The following is a 15,772-nucleotide window of genomic DNA, read 5'->3' as shown; positions in this document are numbered from 1 at the left end:
TTCTGGTTCACCACGAACACGTCCGTGCTTCCAATGTGTAAGTAATGGTTATATTAAAGATATGTTACTAATAACATTATAATGATTATATCTCGACAAAGGGCGTGGGTTTTTATAGCTACAGAGCTGCTGATAGTTGCTCAAACCCAACTCTACAACAATAATCATAAAACGCAAAACAAATTGACCATGAGCTTAAATTAAAAAACATTAAAACTGATTTAGTGTGAATTATAAGCCTTAGTTGACGTGTGTAATTACATTGGGTCTGAAGCTGACCTGTATTTGCCCAGCCTGACTGCAACAATCTTCCGTATTGAAATGCCTAGCAGATCAAAATAATATCCCAAAACAAGTCCTAAGGGGATTCATGGTGTCATTTGGAAAGCAATGGCTAACACACTAAATTCCGCCAAAGGTTAAATTCAGATCCTATTAGCGTGAAACCAACGAAAAGACAAACTACAGCGATGTGTTCCATAGTAATTAACTGTTTCTTGACCGCCTGTTTCGCGAATTATTTGGCTGTCAGCACCAAAATTCTTATTACCTAGCCATTCACAGCCCCCACTAGCAACATCGCATTCGCAGTACTCTCCTAAATAATACCAGTTTTATTGTATTGCACTCACGGACAAGCCCAATCTATCGCATCTGCATATTAATGAATCAATTCGTCGTTGCGAACGCCAACCCTTTTTACGCTGACCTTGATATTTCACACGCACCCCCACCCGCAAGACTACATTTTGATTTCACCGTTTTCATATAGCACTGCCGAATTGTTGGTTATTTGCAAAACCATTTAGAACAAGCGCTAGCTGCCCGTTCTTACGTATGCACGTCGTTAGTTTGACTCCTTCGTCAATAATAGCCTATATATTGCGCAATCAGTCAGTGGGCACTATGCATCCCGTCATGACCTCACTCTGGTCAGTCGTGTTAATCTATTTTTTATCAGCGCACGCCATGTCGCACGATCGAGACCGTGGAAGACCTCAATTTACGAAAACCCTCCCCCTGTCCCTCCGGCCGAATGCCTCTGATGAAAAGCTGCCACCGTAGTGCAGCCATTACAGATGAAGTCATCTCAAGGTCTATATCAAACAACTCTCATTAGAACACCTTGGACCTGACGTAAACCATGTGGCTCTGCCGGAAGAGCACAGTCAAGACCAACGGATGTTGGAAGATGAAGCAGGGAGCCTCCATCAGAAGAAAAAACGAGAAGGCGTCAGGGCTGACCTGAATGTGCTGGATGATTCGGTGAGCTTGGATCCAGATGTTACCCACGGAAACAGATCAGACACAGGGAACAGCAGGGTACCTTGTTAATAGGGTGATATCTGTGTATGCGCCATGTCAGTATACTCGCAGAAATCCATTAAACATATTTTTTTGTGGTGTATTTTGTGTTTCTTTGGCTGATCATGTGGATGTGATTACCCCCCAGGACTGGAGTCTATAATTTAACGGCTGGAGTCGTTGGGGCTCTCTGGGGGAAGAAGTCACATTCTGACACACTGCTATCAATCGCATCTGGTGGGCAAGTCAACATAGGTAATAACCAATACCGTAGATCCTACCACAGTTAACTGTAGGTTTACCTGTCTGCCACAGATAACACTGTCAACAGATAGATAGCGAGTAAATCTTTCTATCTCTATCCTCGCTATCTATCGAGCTATCTATCTACGATTATCTAGCTCTCTATCTATCTATTCTATCTAATATATGACTACCTATTGTCCGTACGGTCCGTTTTGACATATTAAATGTTGATGTACAGTAACACAGATCCAATTTGTTGCATCGCATTGTACAGCTCAACCACCACGAAATAACATCTGGATTAATTTTTTTACTAATCCAACTTTGAGGCACTTAACCACTACGTTTCTAACATTTGATCTATAAAACAATTGCGCCCTTTCAAAAGTTTCGTTGCTGAGCATTCGTTCATTTGCGTCCCCTTTGCATCAAAACTACAGCTAAAACGACCGTTAATATTGGTGCCCAAGATATATAGCACGAAATTTAAAAGTAACTGTTTGTCTGTTTTAATATCTTGTCCGAAGTAAGTACTTATTCCTGGGCCTGCGGCCAACATGAATTTAGAGCAGCCATTACTTCAATCTTAGTGGCCCTTGAGAAAATCATTCCTTCATTCACAAAACTTAAGACACTCTGTTACAAGACAGCGGACGGTTGATTTGGTGATCGTTATTATGAATGTGGCAAACGAGCGCGCGGCCCCCCCGTTAATGTTTTTCGTCCCCGACAACAGTGTTAATCACAATTCTTTTCTTGTAATTCTTGTACTTCCACTGAGTAAAGTCATTCATTTTGTTTTGTGTTATTAAAATAGATTTTTTGTCCTCGAATAGTTTGTTATTTTATATACGGATGATCCCACTATTACTACGGTGATACTGTTTCCGGCCAGAGCTGTTTCGACTGACAGGCTAACAAAGTTAATTTCACCACACCCATTCAAATTTTTCCCCCGTGGTGTTCTTGAAACACTTGGTTTTTTTTGAACAATAGGTTTGTTATTTTATTTTGTAAGGGTTTTTGTTTTTTGATGATCATTTTGTTATCATGCAGTCAGTGGAACCAAGATGAAGCTATGCTTGGTTGTTCCTCTTTCTGTACGCACACTTTCTTAAAAAAAAAAAAATGTATATATATATATATGTATATATATGTATATATATATAGTGTATATATATATATGTATATATATATATATATATATATATATATATATGATATATGTATATATATATATATAGTATATATGTATATGTATATGTATATATGTATATATGTATATATATATATGTATATATATATGTATATGTATATAATATATATATAATATATATATATATAAAAAAAAAAATATACATATTAAATTACATCACAAAATAATTTGCATACTTATTTAATTATTTAATTATTTTTTGGGGTGTGTGAGACACAAAAAAACAAAGAGACTGTCTGTGGTGACTTACAGCACATCATAAGTTGCATACAGAACAAGCACTTGCAAAACAATATTGTATTAATTGCCATTAATATAAAAGCACATGTGAGGCATTATACTAAGACCTAACTTCTAAATGCAGAAAGTGCTATTGTGCTCATTGTGCTAAAGTAGATATTATTGTAAACACAGTTGTGTGAATGTAAACTGTCAGAACAATAGATCAGTGTCAATATCTGTTCCATGAATTAGCCCTTGCAGGTAAATGTAGCCCTGAAGTTTAGTGGTTTTCTATCTTTTGATTGTGTCTAGGTCAAGGATTAAGCTCCGTAAAAGAGAAAGCAGGTGTGGCATTACGAATCCGTCAGAGCTCATCATGTGAGGAGGCAGAAGAGGCTCATGAGCATTCTGGAGCAGAGACAGCAGAACACGTTCATTCAGAGGAGGTGCACAGAGGAGTCCTGTCAACCATCAGCAGTGCGGTTCAAAACACTGTGGGTCTGCACATGTATAACACACATTATTAGCCTTACTGGGATTTACCATAATCACTGACATGCAACAAAATCCGGCGCTACACTTGATGAATCTGGAGAGGCATTTGAGATAGTAACAAGTCTCAGCTGACCGCTTGTGATCGAATCACCTACTGTAAGATGAATGAATGTTTCTTGTCCCTTCATCGTAGAAACTAATGAAAATTTCTCCCTCGTGCTTTATCAGGGAAAGTCAGTAATAACAGGAGGTCTTGATGCTTTGGAGTTCATTGGAAAGAAGACCATGAATGTCTTGGCAGAGAGTGACCCAGGTTTTAAAAAGACCAAAATACTGATGCAGAGAACTGTCTCTCTGTCTCAGGTAAGATGGTCAACAAATGCTCAAATAATAGTTTTCACCATGAATATTGGGTGTTGTTACACAGCAGAGTGCCTACAACCGTCTTACCTCGGATACTAGAAGATACTAAAATTCTGCCATATTTTCAGTGTATGTTTGTGTATGTGCTTATGTCTGCAGATGTTAAAAGAAGCGAAGGAAAAAGAGAGAGAGAGACTGAGCAGTCAAATGGTCACAGAACCAACCGCCCACTATGGGATCTTGTTTGATGATTACCAAGGCTTGCCTCATCTTGAGGCACTGGAGATACTTTCCAATGAGAGTGAAGGAAGGGTTAGTAACACACCATTTGCATTTACCCCATAATACATTTTACAGGTTTATTTTGCACTAATGATCGACTAACTGTAACTGTGTTCAACATTGATGGTAGTAATAGGAAATGTTTCTTGAACACCAAATCAAGATATTAGAATGATTTCTGAAGCATCATGTGACGCTGAAGACTAGAGTAGTGGTTGCAGAAAATAAATACCATTTTAGAGTTTAAATTATAATAATATTTCAGAATATTACAGTATTTTATTAATATTACAGTACAGTATTTAAGAAGTTAGACATGAAATCCTTCTCCTTTTCTTCTTTTCATCATGTATCTCTCCTCATTTCAGGTGCAGGAATTCTTGTCCACTTTGGAGGAGGAAGATTTGGAAGTTATGAAGAAGGAGCTTATAGCAATTAAAGAGATCTTCATCACTCATGACGAGGAGGGAACCTGATGCTGACTGCCTCGGGGGGAAAACGGTGAACTTTATTCACAAATTCAGTGTTCCACTCCTCTCTCTTGTGAGTCTTCAAATGCCAAAACATATTTTAGAAATCCAGATCACAATCAAATCCGGACCACAATCAAGATACTGTGCTTGATAAATCTGTGTTACATTTATCCATTAATGTAGATTAATCAAGGTAAACAATCACATTCACACCTTTATTTTTACAATCCAATCATAGATTTTGTGTTAAAATGAATAATAAATAATTATTATGGCTGTGAAATGATTTGGTAGTCTATAATTCTGGTTGAAATTACCAAGTATTGGAAAATCTAATATTAGCACATCTCAATGAACAAACATTGATTTAATATGACAGGTGACTCAGTCAGAGCACTATAAATATTTCAGTCCTCCACATTTTTGCCCTTGGGTATTAAATGTACGTGATCTGTGTGTTTCAGCTGCTGATGGAGAAGAGTTTGTCAGTGTTCTTACTGAGCTGCTCTTTGAGCTCCATGTTGCTGCAACTCCAGACAAACTGAACAAAGTACAGCCACACACACACACATACACACACACACACTGCAAATCCACATGTAACATTAATGCTACCTACACTCTCCAGCACAACACATATGTTATCCACAAGCATAAACACTAATTATACTGTGTGCCCTGTAGGCGCGTATAAAAGCTCATGATTGGGTGCGAGAAGTGGAGCAATCCTGTGAAGATGTCAAGAATGTAACAGAGGAATTAAAAGAAGAGAGCGCCACCACTTGCCCTGCTCCAGAAAAGGAGGAAAAGAAAGAAGAAGAAAAGAAAGAGAAGGGAGAGGAGGGAGACAATAGAGAAAACAGTGCAAAGGATGGAAACTCGGATGCTGTTGAGGTGAGAAATGTCTTCAGTGTGTTTATATAAAAAATAATAATAAATAAATATAAGCATAAGTGTGTGTGTGTGTGTGTAGTGTGTGTATATATATATATGTATAAATATGTATATATATATATATATATATGTATATATATATCCTATATATATATTAATTATATATTATATTATATATATCTATATATGTAATACTATGTAATATATATGATATATTATTAGACATATATATATATAGATTCGGTGTATTTGACGATGAATATAATTTTGAAAATCATTTATGTTAAAAATTTAAAAGGCTAATTATTTTTTACAATTTGCAATAATTAAGAAACTATGTTAACATAAAAAATATGTAACTAAATAATACTAATTATAATTTTTTAAAAAGAATTTAGATACCCAATGGCTGAATTATTTTTGATTAAACATAAGTAAAACAGTATATTGTGACCAATATTACAATCTAAAATTTTTGTTTTAATTCTTTTATTTTTTTTTATTTTTTTTTGTTCTTTTTTTTTTTGTTTTTTTCTTTTATTTTTTATTTTTTTTTTTCAGACAGCCCATTTTTTTTTTATTTTTTTGTTTTTTTTTTTTCTAAGAACAACATCTATTTTTATTCTGTGTATAAATGTTTATTTAAATGTGTCTTTGTGTGTGTATAGAAAATATATCTGTCATCGGTGGGCAGTCTTGCTGAGGTGACCGCTCGTAGTATAGAACAGCTACACAAAGTGGCTGAGTTGATTTTTACACGGACAAGAGCTGGAGAAGCCAGCCAGCCAACAGGCCAGTATACTGGTCAGGTGAGTTCCTTGGCCATTTCCATAAGACGTTATTAGACCAATCTTTTTATTAGCTGTTTAGTGAATGTTGTGTATGCTTAGGTTAACCAGTGCCATGTGTAAGGAGGTCAGTGCCTGGCCCAAAAGTTCTCGGACACATTACTGGCGCAGGGGTGAGTCTGACTGACCTGAGTTCAGTTCATTCTGAAAACATTATTGATGATACAACTGCCCTCTTTTTAATTTCTTAATGCACGTTCATAGTCTTATTCGGACTGATGGATCAGTTGATGTTATTTGTGAAGAAACAAACATTTGTCTCCATCTTTTATCAAAATGTAATAACTAATAGCTGATCCTCTGTGATTACTTTACTTTTTCAGATATCACAAAAGCGTTTTTATTTTTTATCCCTCCAATTCAATTCTAGATTGATATTCCGTACCATTTTTTGTGGTTGTTGTTGAAAATGTGACATAACACAATGAAACATTACAGAAACATACAAAAAAGTTTGTCAAAACAAAATCATGACAGAAATTTTAAGTATGAAAGTTGACAGTCGTTTATGTATGCGTTTCCAGTGACCTGATGCTTGTAAGAATTTTTAGAATCTTTATTTTTCAGGACAAGTCAACACTGCCCGCTCTTGTGGTTTGGTAACATTTCTGTTTTAATTTTTGTTGTATCTAGGACCAGATTTACTAAATGGGGCAAATTAGCATGAGACCACTATCTCATAAAAGCACCAACGAGAGTGGAAAATAATGCAAGTGATCTACTGACAATGCACATTAAAGAAAAACAGCCAGCTCATTTCCCATAATAACCAAAGAGCAGCGCAAATTAGAACCTATTGCAACCATGTCACATTACCCAAAAATGAAAGTAGTCTCTTCATTTACTTAATGAGATCTTTTACTTTTTTTTGTTAAACATAAAAGAATATATTTAGAAAAACATGGGTATCCAAACAGTTGCTGGCCATTGACGTCCATAGTATGAAAAAATAAAAAAATAAAATACAATGAAAGGCAGCTGGGATCAGATGTTTCAATATGAAATACGTCACATCATTAAAGTAGATGAATTATGAAAATAGGTTGCAAATGCTGTTGCACGTGTTGTTATAATTGAACTAAAACTATTAAAAATCTGTTTCGTTAATTGAAATGTATTTGCGATTGTCCCGAAAATATATATACTGTTATACTATTATATATAAAATGTGTATACTGTTGCTTTTAGTAAAAAGTATAAAATTTTTGTGCTTAAGTTTATAATTAACATCCTTCTGTTTCTTGACCCTATAGAGTCAGAGGAAAGCAGAAGTAGTAAATCCTCTAGTGGACAGTGTGATGCTGGAGGTAAAACTGAATGTGATATTTTTTTCATAATACACAGTTAACAAATGAGGACACTGTGATAGGGGACTTTATGATGATAATTATAATGACTGTAGTTTTGATAATGATGACCCTTCATCACTACACTGTGTGTCTTGTTTCCTCAGGGGTGTAATAGCACTACCTACATTCATATGCATTCCAGCTGCTGTTGCCTGTTCTTCAGGTCTCGCACATCCAGGACCAGCCAGAACTGCGGCCAAGCCAGCCCCAGAAGCAGCATCCACAGAGTAGTGCCTGTGTTCTGTTTGTGTGTGTTTCTGTCTGTATCTGTGTTTTGTGTTTAGGTATGTTGCTTCAATATGAGAGCTTACACCAAAAAGTGCAATTCTAGTCTATATATTAGACTCTTACAATAAGAAATTATGAAAAATAAGATTTGAAACTCCTAACTTATTTAGGAAGCTGCTTATGTGTCATTTTTTTCTAAGTTACTTTACAAAAAATGAAGATTATTACATGTGTTGTATGGTCTGAGCAGATTTGGGAGCTCTGCCACTGCCATTCACTTAAATTAATCAATCACTCATTACAACCATTACCAGTTTTGTTTGTTTGGAATAAAATGAACCAAGAAACATAATCTGTATATAAATAATAAGAAACTAAAGACTGAAATTCTCAGTACTGGTTGGGGTTTTTATTCAACCAGTTACAAACTCTGAACATTTTCAGCTGATGTGAAGATAAAAGTGCATTATGGAAACATGAGTATTACTTTAATAGCTACAGAGGATTAAAGGACTATGTTGTTGGTAAATAATATTGAAATCACATTAGTGTTGCCCATTCCTGCTTGCTAACTGGACGTTTAGAGAACCATTCACTATGGCTTAAGTTGTCAGCCTAGTCAGAGCCATCTTCCCTACGCATTTTTTTCAGCATGGGCCAAACAGATTTATTTGAACTGTGGTTGACATAACACTATATTGTGATGCATATTCCCGTAGTGTAAGATAACGCTAAGACTGTCAATTGCAGATCTGTGGAAGAAACCGATAAAACATCGCTGTTAAACACACACAAACATGCACTACAACACGTTAGGAAATTATGTTGGGCAGTTCATAAATGTAAAGCTGGAATGACACACGAGCACACGAGAAGATGAACTTATCTGAGTTTAGTTTGTGCAAAATGGATTAGGTAATCTTTCCAGTTAGGAAGCATAATTTTTTACCATGCTTTTGGTGGTTTGTGGTCCAAGCGATGGGGTTTGTACAAACAGCATGCTTGTTGTTCTTTCAGTATCGTTCTAGAACTCCTAACGTCACTTACAGACACGTTTAACATGATGTTTTATTTGTGGAGAAAGCATGATGAAGTTATACTGTCCTCTGTGTTGGTTGGAAACAAATACAGTATTCTGTTTAAGAAAAGCCCTCTGTTCTCTTTAGATTTAAAGGGTTGAAGCGCCCATCGTCCTTTCATGACCAGAACATGAAAAGTTGCTATCGATGATGCAAGGTCAACGCTAGACATGAAAAAAGCGAATGGGAGAACTTCCAAATGAATTGCTTAGCTCATTACTGAACTGGGAACATGGGCACTTTACTTTGTGTTTCGCAAGTGGCCCGAGTGCTGTTTTTTGTGATTTTTTGTTAAAACTCTGTAAAAAGCACAATATTTATACAAAATTCTTTGTAGATTCTCCTATAACCATGGCAACCATCAGCCTGCCAGGATGCCATCTGTTGTAGTAATTTTATTCTGCCCGGGCAGCAACATGCTGTCATCAAAGGCATACTGATTCATCCATCAATTGTGACTGTATGAGACGTTATGCAAGATTCAAAGACTGTTTTTCAGGCTATCCTGGAAAATCCACTAGTAGTGAACATCAAAATACTAAGAGTAGAGCCTCATCAAAACATCAGAAAGTGTTACATCAGCTGATCAATGATGAAATCAGAGTGGACACTTTTTTTTTGAAGTATTAGGTTTGCTTTGTAAAGTCTCCAGTATAAAGCATACAAAATCTATGTTTTTTAATATCTCAAAACACAGGTACTGCTAGGGGTTTTTGTCTCTTTTAAGGAAGAGAGCATTTTTTAATCCAAAATAAATTTATTGCTCCGATAAAGAGTAAAACTACACTATACTAAGATTTATTTACATTTTCCATTTTTTATGTAGAATATCTTTACCTTCCTTCATCTTCATGTTGCTCTTCTGCATCTAGTGATGTTCTGGAAACAAGGCTATTTTAGGTCAGATATTTCAAGTCATCTAGTGTAATCAGACCAAAAGAAAAAAAATTTCCAAGTGCCACAATTTCCCATCCATTTCTCCTCGTTAAAATTAAAGTTAACTGTATGTAAAGATCATTTACAGCAAAATGAGATGTGTGAAATATGATTATGATTGGTCATTTGTGTCTATTGGAATTATGGTTTATTCCATGCTAGTCATCTGAAGTAGGGCCCTATTGTGTTTTTTATTGAAAGAATATATAACTGTGTTGTGTTCCCCATTTCATACCTATGATCTCATAGACTGGTGCAAAACCTAAAACATTAGAGACAAGTAAAAAAAATTCCAACACTGCCCATCATGAAGATATAGTCCTAAGTGAATATATAAATATTCTGTAGAGGGAAACCAGATACAATCTTATCCAGTATCTACTGATGCAATGACCTACAGTAACACACATACTGTTTTTGATGGTATGAGAAAGTGGGTGCTAATAGTACGCAATTGAAACTTCTTCCAGGGAATAAAAAAAGATTATGCATTGCTGAATTTCTGGCTATGTCCATTTACTCAAAGTGACAGCTGACTACACCCATAAATGGTACACAAAGCATCATATGGTCTCCAGAAGAGTCCCAAACTGTACTGCTTTATGATCTCTTTTAAAAAGCGTGCCATCTCTGAACCCCATGCCACTTTCATTTATCGAGATGCAGGGCATGAACATTGCAAAGAAATTCTTTATTTAATATCCCACAGAAGGAAATCAAACGGGTGGGCACGCATGAGGTGGTAAATGATACAGGGAGTTTTCAATCTGTTTGCCTGGACGCCCAAAATTGTTTTAGGTTGAGTTGCTTTTCGGGAGTCTGCCACCATTACAGACACTTCCGTTTAATTACTGTACTCTGTCACACTGATAAAAAACAATCTCCAATAAACTAATTCTCTGTAGTAAGGTCAGCTACCTTCAGAAGGTTTTCTGAGAAAGTGTAGATTGAAAGTTAGTGGTCTGGAGAATTTCTATTCGAGTAAGAAAACTCAGTGCCAGGTAAAGATTGTATGAGGGTTGCATCTTTTGTAAAGCCACAGATTCTGCAGGGTAAAGAAAGTGTGCAGTATGATAAACAGTGTTGTTTGTGAACATTACTGTTCTGTTCCCAATTGACGGGTTCTCATTAGAATAAATGTGTCCCCATCTTTAGAGTGAAGGAAACAGGAGAGTCCTATCAAACCTAATAACTATATACGCAATATAAAAAATAATGGACCACAACCCTTATTTATTAGAATTCTCTATCATCGAATAGAGGGTACTTGTAAAAATATTATCCAGTTCTTATTTTTTTTTTGAATCTATAGGAGTATTACCATAGTTTTGGGGGGTCACACCTCCATAAGTAAGTACCATGGTATTATCAATAACTGCATTTGTTAAAGCGCCAAATTAACATAAGTAACTTGACCTGACTTAGAGTCATTTGAGAGAGGAATCCTTGCGAGGGACCATTTTAAATATCATATTTTAGAATTATTATGAAGGTGCCCAATCACCCAGTGAACTGAAGTATCATTGTACATGATATGGTACATTTTGGTAATTGATTTAGATTTACATAAATGAAAGTAGGTCGAGGCAGATTGCACCTGTAATCTAAGGACATACTTGCTTACCCTATGGAATTAAGCCAGCAGACAATTGCTAAGGTGGACACAGTAGGGACAGCGATCAGCGAGTACATGAAAGTAAAAAATAGAGCGAGAAAGGTGATTACACAACTTTATAAAGAAAATTTTTTGCAGCTCATATACTGTCAGTGTCATCACAATTCTTCTTTTCTTTTTTGTTTACTGAGCTCTTTGGATTTCGACGGCCCTAACGGCCGAAAAACCGCACAGATGCAACCAAAGACCGGACTATTCCTAAAGCAAGACGACCACAAAATGAGATCCAACACAGCATACTGAAGTATACTGTAATTATGGAGGTCAAGGATGAATAATGTCTGTGGGGTGCCTGCCTAAAGATTGTTTAGGTAGAAGTGATACTCACGTTTTTTTTGAGTGGGGCTTAGAAGATGCCTGAGGTACACGCAACAGCATCAAACTATGGTTTGTTACCCACACCACAGTCACTGAGTAACCCGGCAGCCAACCACACCGAGTAATACACACCAACGCCATCTAACAACAAGAAAATTGAAGTACAATAGCAACAGAAAACTTAAAAGAGAGTGCAGCGTAACATTACATGAATGAAACAATACAGCACGTTTACAATACTTAAACACCAGACGCACCAAGTTTACATTATCCCCTTGTCTTGTAAAAAGTTCATTTTACACGTACATTAACTCAAATAACCTTGTATGAGTCTGGAAGTGTGCTGTCTGAAAGGATTTGTGGTTTTGGATAAGTCAAACACTGAGACGACTGCTTGATGTTTTGCTATAATAATTTATCAAAAGTTAGGTTGAATTATGAAGTCCTGCTGTTCTCCTCCATGCCTGAATCAATAGACAGGATAAAAGACAGACTCAGCTCTCCTTCAAAAGGGAATTTATGAGGGATTGGAGAGACTTGGGTGAGAATGAATCACAGTGTAGAAGTATGTGTTGAAAAAAAAAAAAAAAATCTACACATGATACATATTGTTAAAATATGTTGTAATGGTTGAACTATATTTTCAAATTATTTATTCAAATTTATGTATTATTATTAATAGTATTACACTCTTTGTCCTTGAACCAGTTCTTATGATCGTTCTTATTTGTACCCTGGACCACAAAACCAGTCATAAGTAGCACATGTAGGCTATAATTTGTAGCAATAGCTAATAATATTTTTATACAGTTGTCAAAATGATTGTTTTTTCTTTAATGCCAAAAATCATTAGGATATAAAGTAAAGATTATGTTGCATTAAGATATTTTGTTATTTGTATATCAAAAACATAATGCATTGATAAAAACTTAATTTGGACAAGTTTAAAGGTTTTTCTAAATATTTTGTTTTTTTTTGCCCCTCAGATTTAGATATTCAAAGTTATAGCTCAGCCAAATATTGTTATCCTAACAAACATACATCAATGGAAACTTATTTATTATTGTATAACTCTCAATTTCAACAAAATTGACCCTTATGACTGGTTTTGTGGTCCATGGTACATTTGTGCTTAAAACTGCAGGCAAGTCTTAGTGTTAGATAATACTAGTTAACATTTAGATCAACTGACAAGAGGAATATCATTTTATTTTAAATGATTAAGGTCAGGTTTATTGTCTTTGTTTTTGGTGTAGTATGGCATGGGCAGATAACATTTTTCTGACAATTTCTCACCTTTTCTTTTTGGGGTTACTGGAAAGCGGCAGATTTTGCGTTTCATTTTTCATCGGGTAGTAAAAGGGGAAAACTGTGCGGGTTGGTTTGAATTTCAGCTCATCTGTAGAAGGTGTTCTGGAAAAGCAGTGTAGTTGTTTTAGTGAAAAGGCAGTTGTTACAAAAGTTTTGGGGTTTTTAAATGGAGGGGTCTTGATTGGGGGGTGGGTTTTTTTTCTTGCATGGATTGTTCAGATCTGCCCTTTGGTTGTTGGGGGGGGTTTGAAATTTTAAAACAGTTTGGTCATTTTGGGGCCAGAGTGTATAGTCAGTGTTTTTGGGAAAACATAAATTTACTAAGTTCCATCCAGGTGTTTGCCCCCTTCATTGTCGTGCCCCAACGCTTTCTATAAAATGACAAAATGCACACATTTTTACTGTAGACAGTACATGTAGCAGTAATATAAAAAACATGAAATATGAAAAAACAATATTCACCGGGCGGTGAGGTATTTTTTCTGGAGAAGCTGCGACCCTTTTTCTTTTTTCCCCAGATACCAGTTTCAGAACGTGGTTTTGGGCTGGGCTTTTATCATTCTATCACAAGGAGGGTCAATGGAGCAAACCTTTTATCATTCTAGGTGTCGGGGTCAAAGGGCTCACAGAGAAACTCAATTTTGTGATTTTTCTGAGAACCAAAAAAAAAAAGAGAGGCTTTTAAAGGTTTTAAGTTAAAAGACATTATGTTTAAAATAAATATAATACAGAAAGAAAAGGAAAATCCTTTTTAAACCCCTGTGCCCGTTTTAACAAATGTCTTTTTATTCATTCTATGTTTTTACTTTTTTTTATAGCATTTTTTTAATTTTTTTTTTTTCAGACTCTTTTAATTAAAAAAAGAATGTAGTGTAAAAAAATATTCTTTACAAATTTTTCTTTTTCTTTTTTTTTTTCTCTGCATATTTACAGAAGTTTTGACACACCAAACTTTTTAAATTTTTTTGGGCAAAAATTTTTCAATAAAATAAGCAATATTTTTAAAAAAAAATATACTTTTTAGTTAGCTTTTTTAAATTAAAAAAAATAACAAAAAAAAAAAAAATTAAAAAATATTTTAAAAAATTAAAATTTTTTTTAAATTTTTTGAGGGTTTTAAAAAAAATTGATTTCAACATTCCCCGATTTTTGTTTTTTTTTCTAATTTTAAAAAAAATAAAACCCTTTTCATAATAAGGTTTTCAAGTTTTTAAAAATTTTTTTTATTTTCTTTTTTTTTCAAACCAAGAATCCCTTTTTGTGAGTTTAAAAACAATCCCAAAGTTCCCCCAAAAAATAAAAAAAAATTTTTTTAATTGCCTTTTTTTTAAAAAAAAAAGGGGGTTTTTTTGTTGGGGTGGCCCGTTAAAACACTAAAAACAAATATTTTATTTGGGAAAAAGGGTTAAAAAAGTTGTATTTGGAAAACACACCACACCACACACACACACACACAAGCACCACACGCAAAACACGAGACCCCACACACCCAAAAACACACTTAGGGTTTTAAGCTTTTCCCTACCACCCCAATTTAAAAATTCACAAAAGGTAACGCTGCCCCACCATCGTGTTTTCAAAAGACATGGGCAACACTGATGTTTAGCTATCAATCATAAAAAAAATTTTTAAAATGCTTTTCTCTGAAAATCACGTGCTCAAAACCCCACTGGCCCCATTTTCCCCACTCATGCTTTCCCCAAAAACCCCAAACCATCTTCTACCCCTTTTTACTTACTTGGAAAAAAATCTTAGACACAGGATGAAAGGTGAGAAAGAAGAGGATGCAAAGTTTTAAGGCACCTGATCTTGTAATGGTAAAAGACGGTGTGACAGAAGCTCCTCTGTAAAGTCACTTAACCTCTGAACTTGCTGACCCCACATTGGAAATCTGTCACAATCTCACTTTTCCAATTCCACTTTTAGTTTAAAATAATCCTACGTATGTAACATACAGAATTTTCTTTAGCGTTTCTCCTTCATGACTAACACGGCTAAGTCTTGATCACATAGATAAAATGCTTTAGGCTACCACTTCCTGTCTGTCTTCCTGTTTAGTGCAATTTTGAAAACAGAAGAGCAAGAAAGCCATCTCAGGTTGTTAATGTGTTGCTTGTCTCAGAAGGATTCAAATAATTTTAGACATTATTTATACAATTATTTTAGTTGTATTATAAGATTATAAATTAAATTGAAATATTTATATATTATATTATTATATTATATTATATTATATTATATTATATTATATTATATTATATTATATTATTAGTGTTTTCCCATTAGTTTTTGTCAACAGAACCACAACTACTTGGTGCTGAATTACTGCAGTATTGACATCATATGTGATCAAAAGACTGATGTTATGCTGGATGTCATAGCATTTTTAATAATTTATGTCTCCATAATTAAAATGATTCACTTATAAAGTAAATCAATACAACGACTAAAAATCAGACCAAGCAGCTATTGCTCATATATAATATATATAAACAATATCACACGCATACAGCTATATCGCACTGCTACGAA

The 15,772-nt window shown here is 35.0% G+C and overlaps 1 pseudogene; it reads left to right on the top strand.

Annotated features, from left to right (window-relative positions):
* Positions 1–1,182: 1,182 nt before the first annotated feature.
* On the top strand, positions 1,183–8,027 carry LOC122136034 (annotated as a pseudogene).
* Positions 8,028–15,772: the final 7,745 nt, after the last annotated feature.

Source organism: Cyprinus carpio, chromosome B1, assembly GCF_018340385.1.
Source record: "Cyprinus carpio isolate SPL01 chromosome B1, ASM1834038v1, whole genome shotgun sequence".
Taxonomy (NCBI): domain Eukaryota; kingdom Metazoa; phylum Chordata; class Actinopteri; order Cypriniformes; family Cyprinidae; genus Cyprinus; species Cyprinus carpio.
Note: the sequence above shows the minus strand (reverse complement) of the source record. Positions and strands in the feature narration are given on the sequence as shown.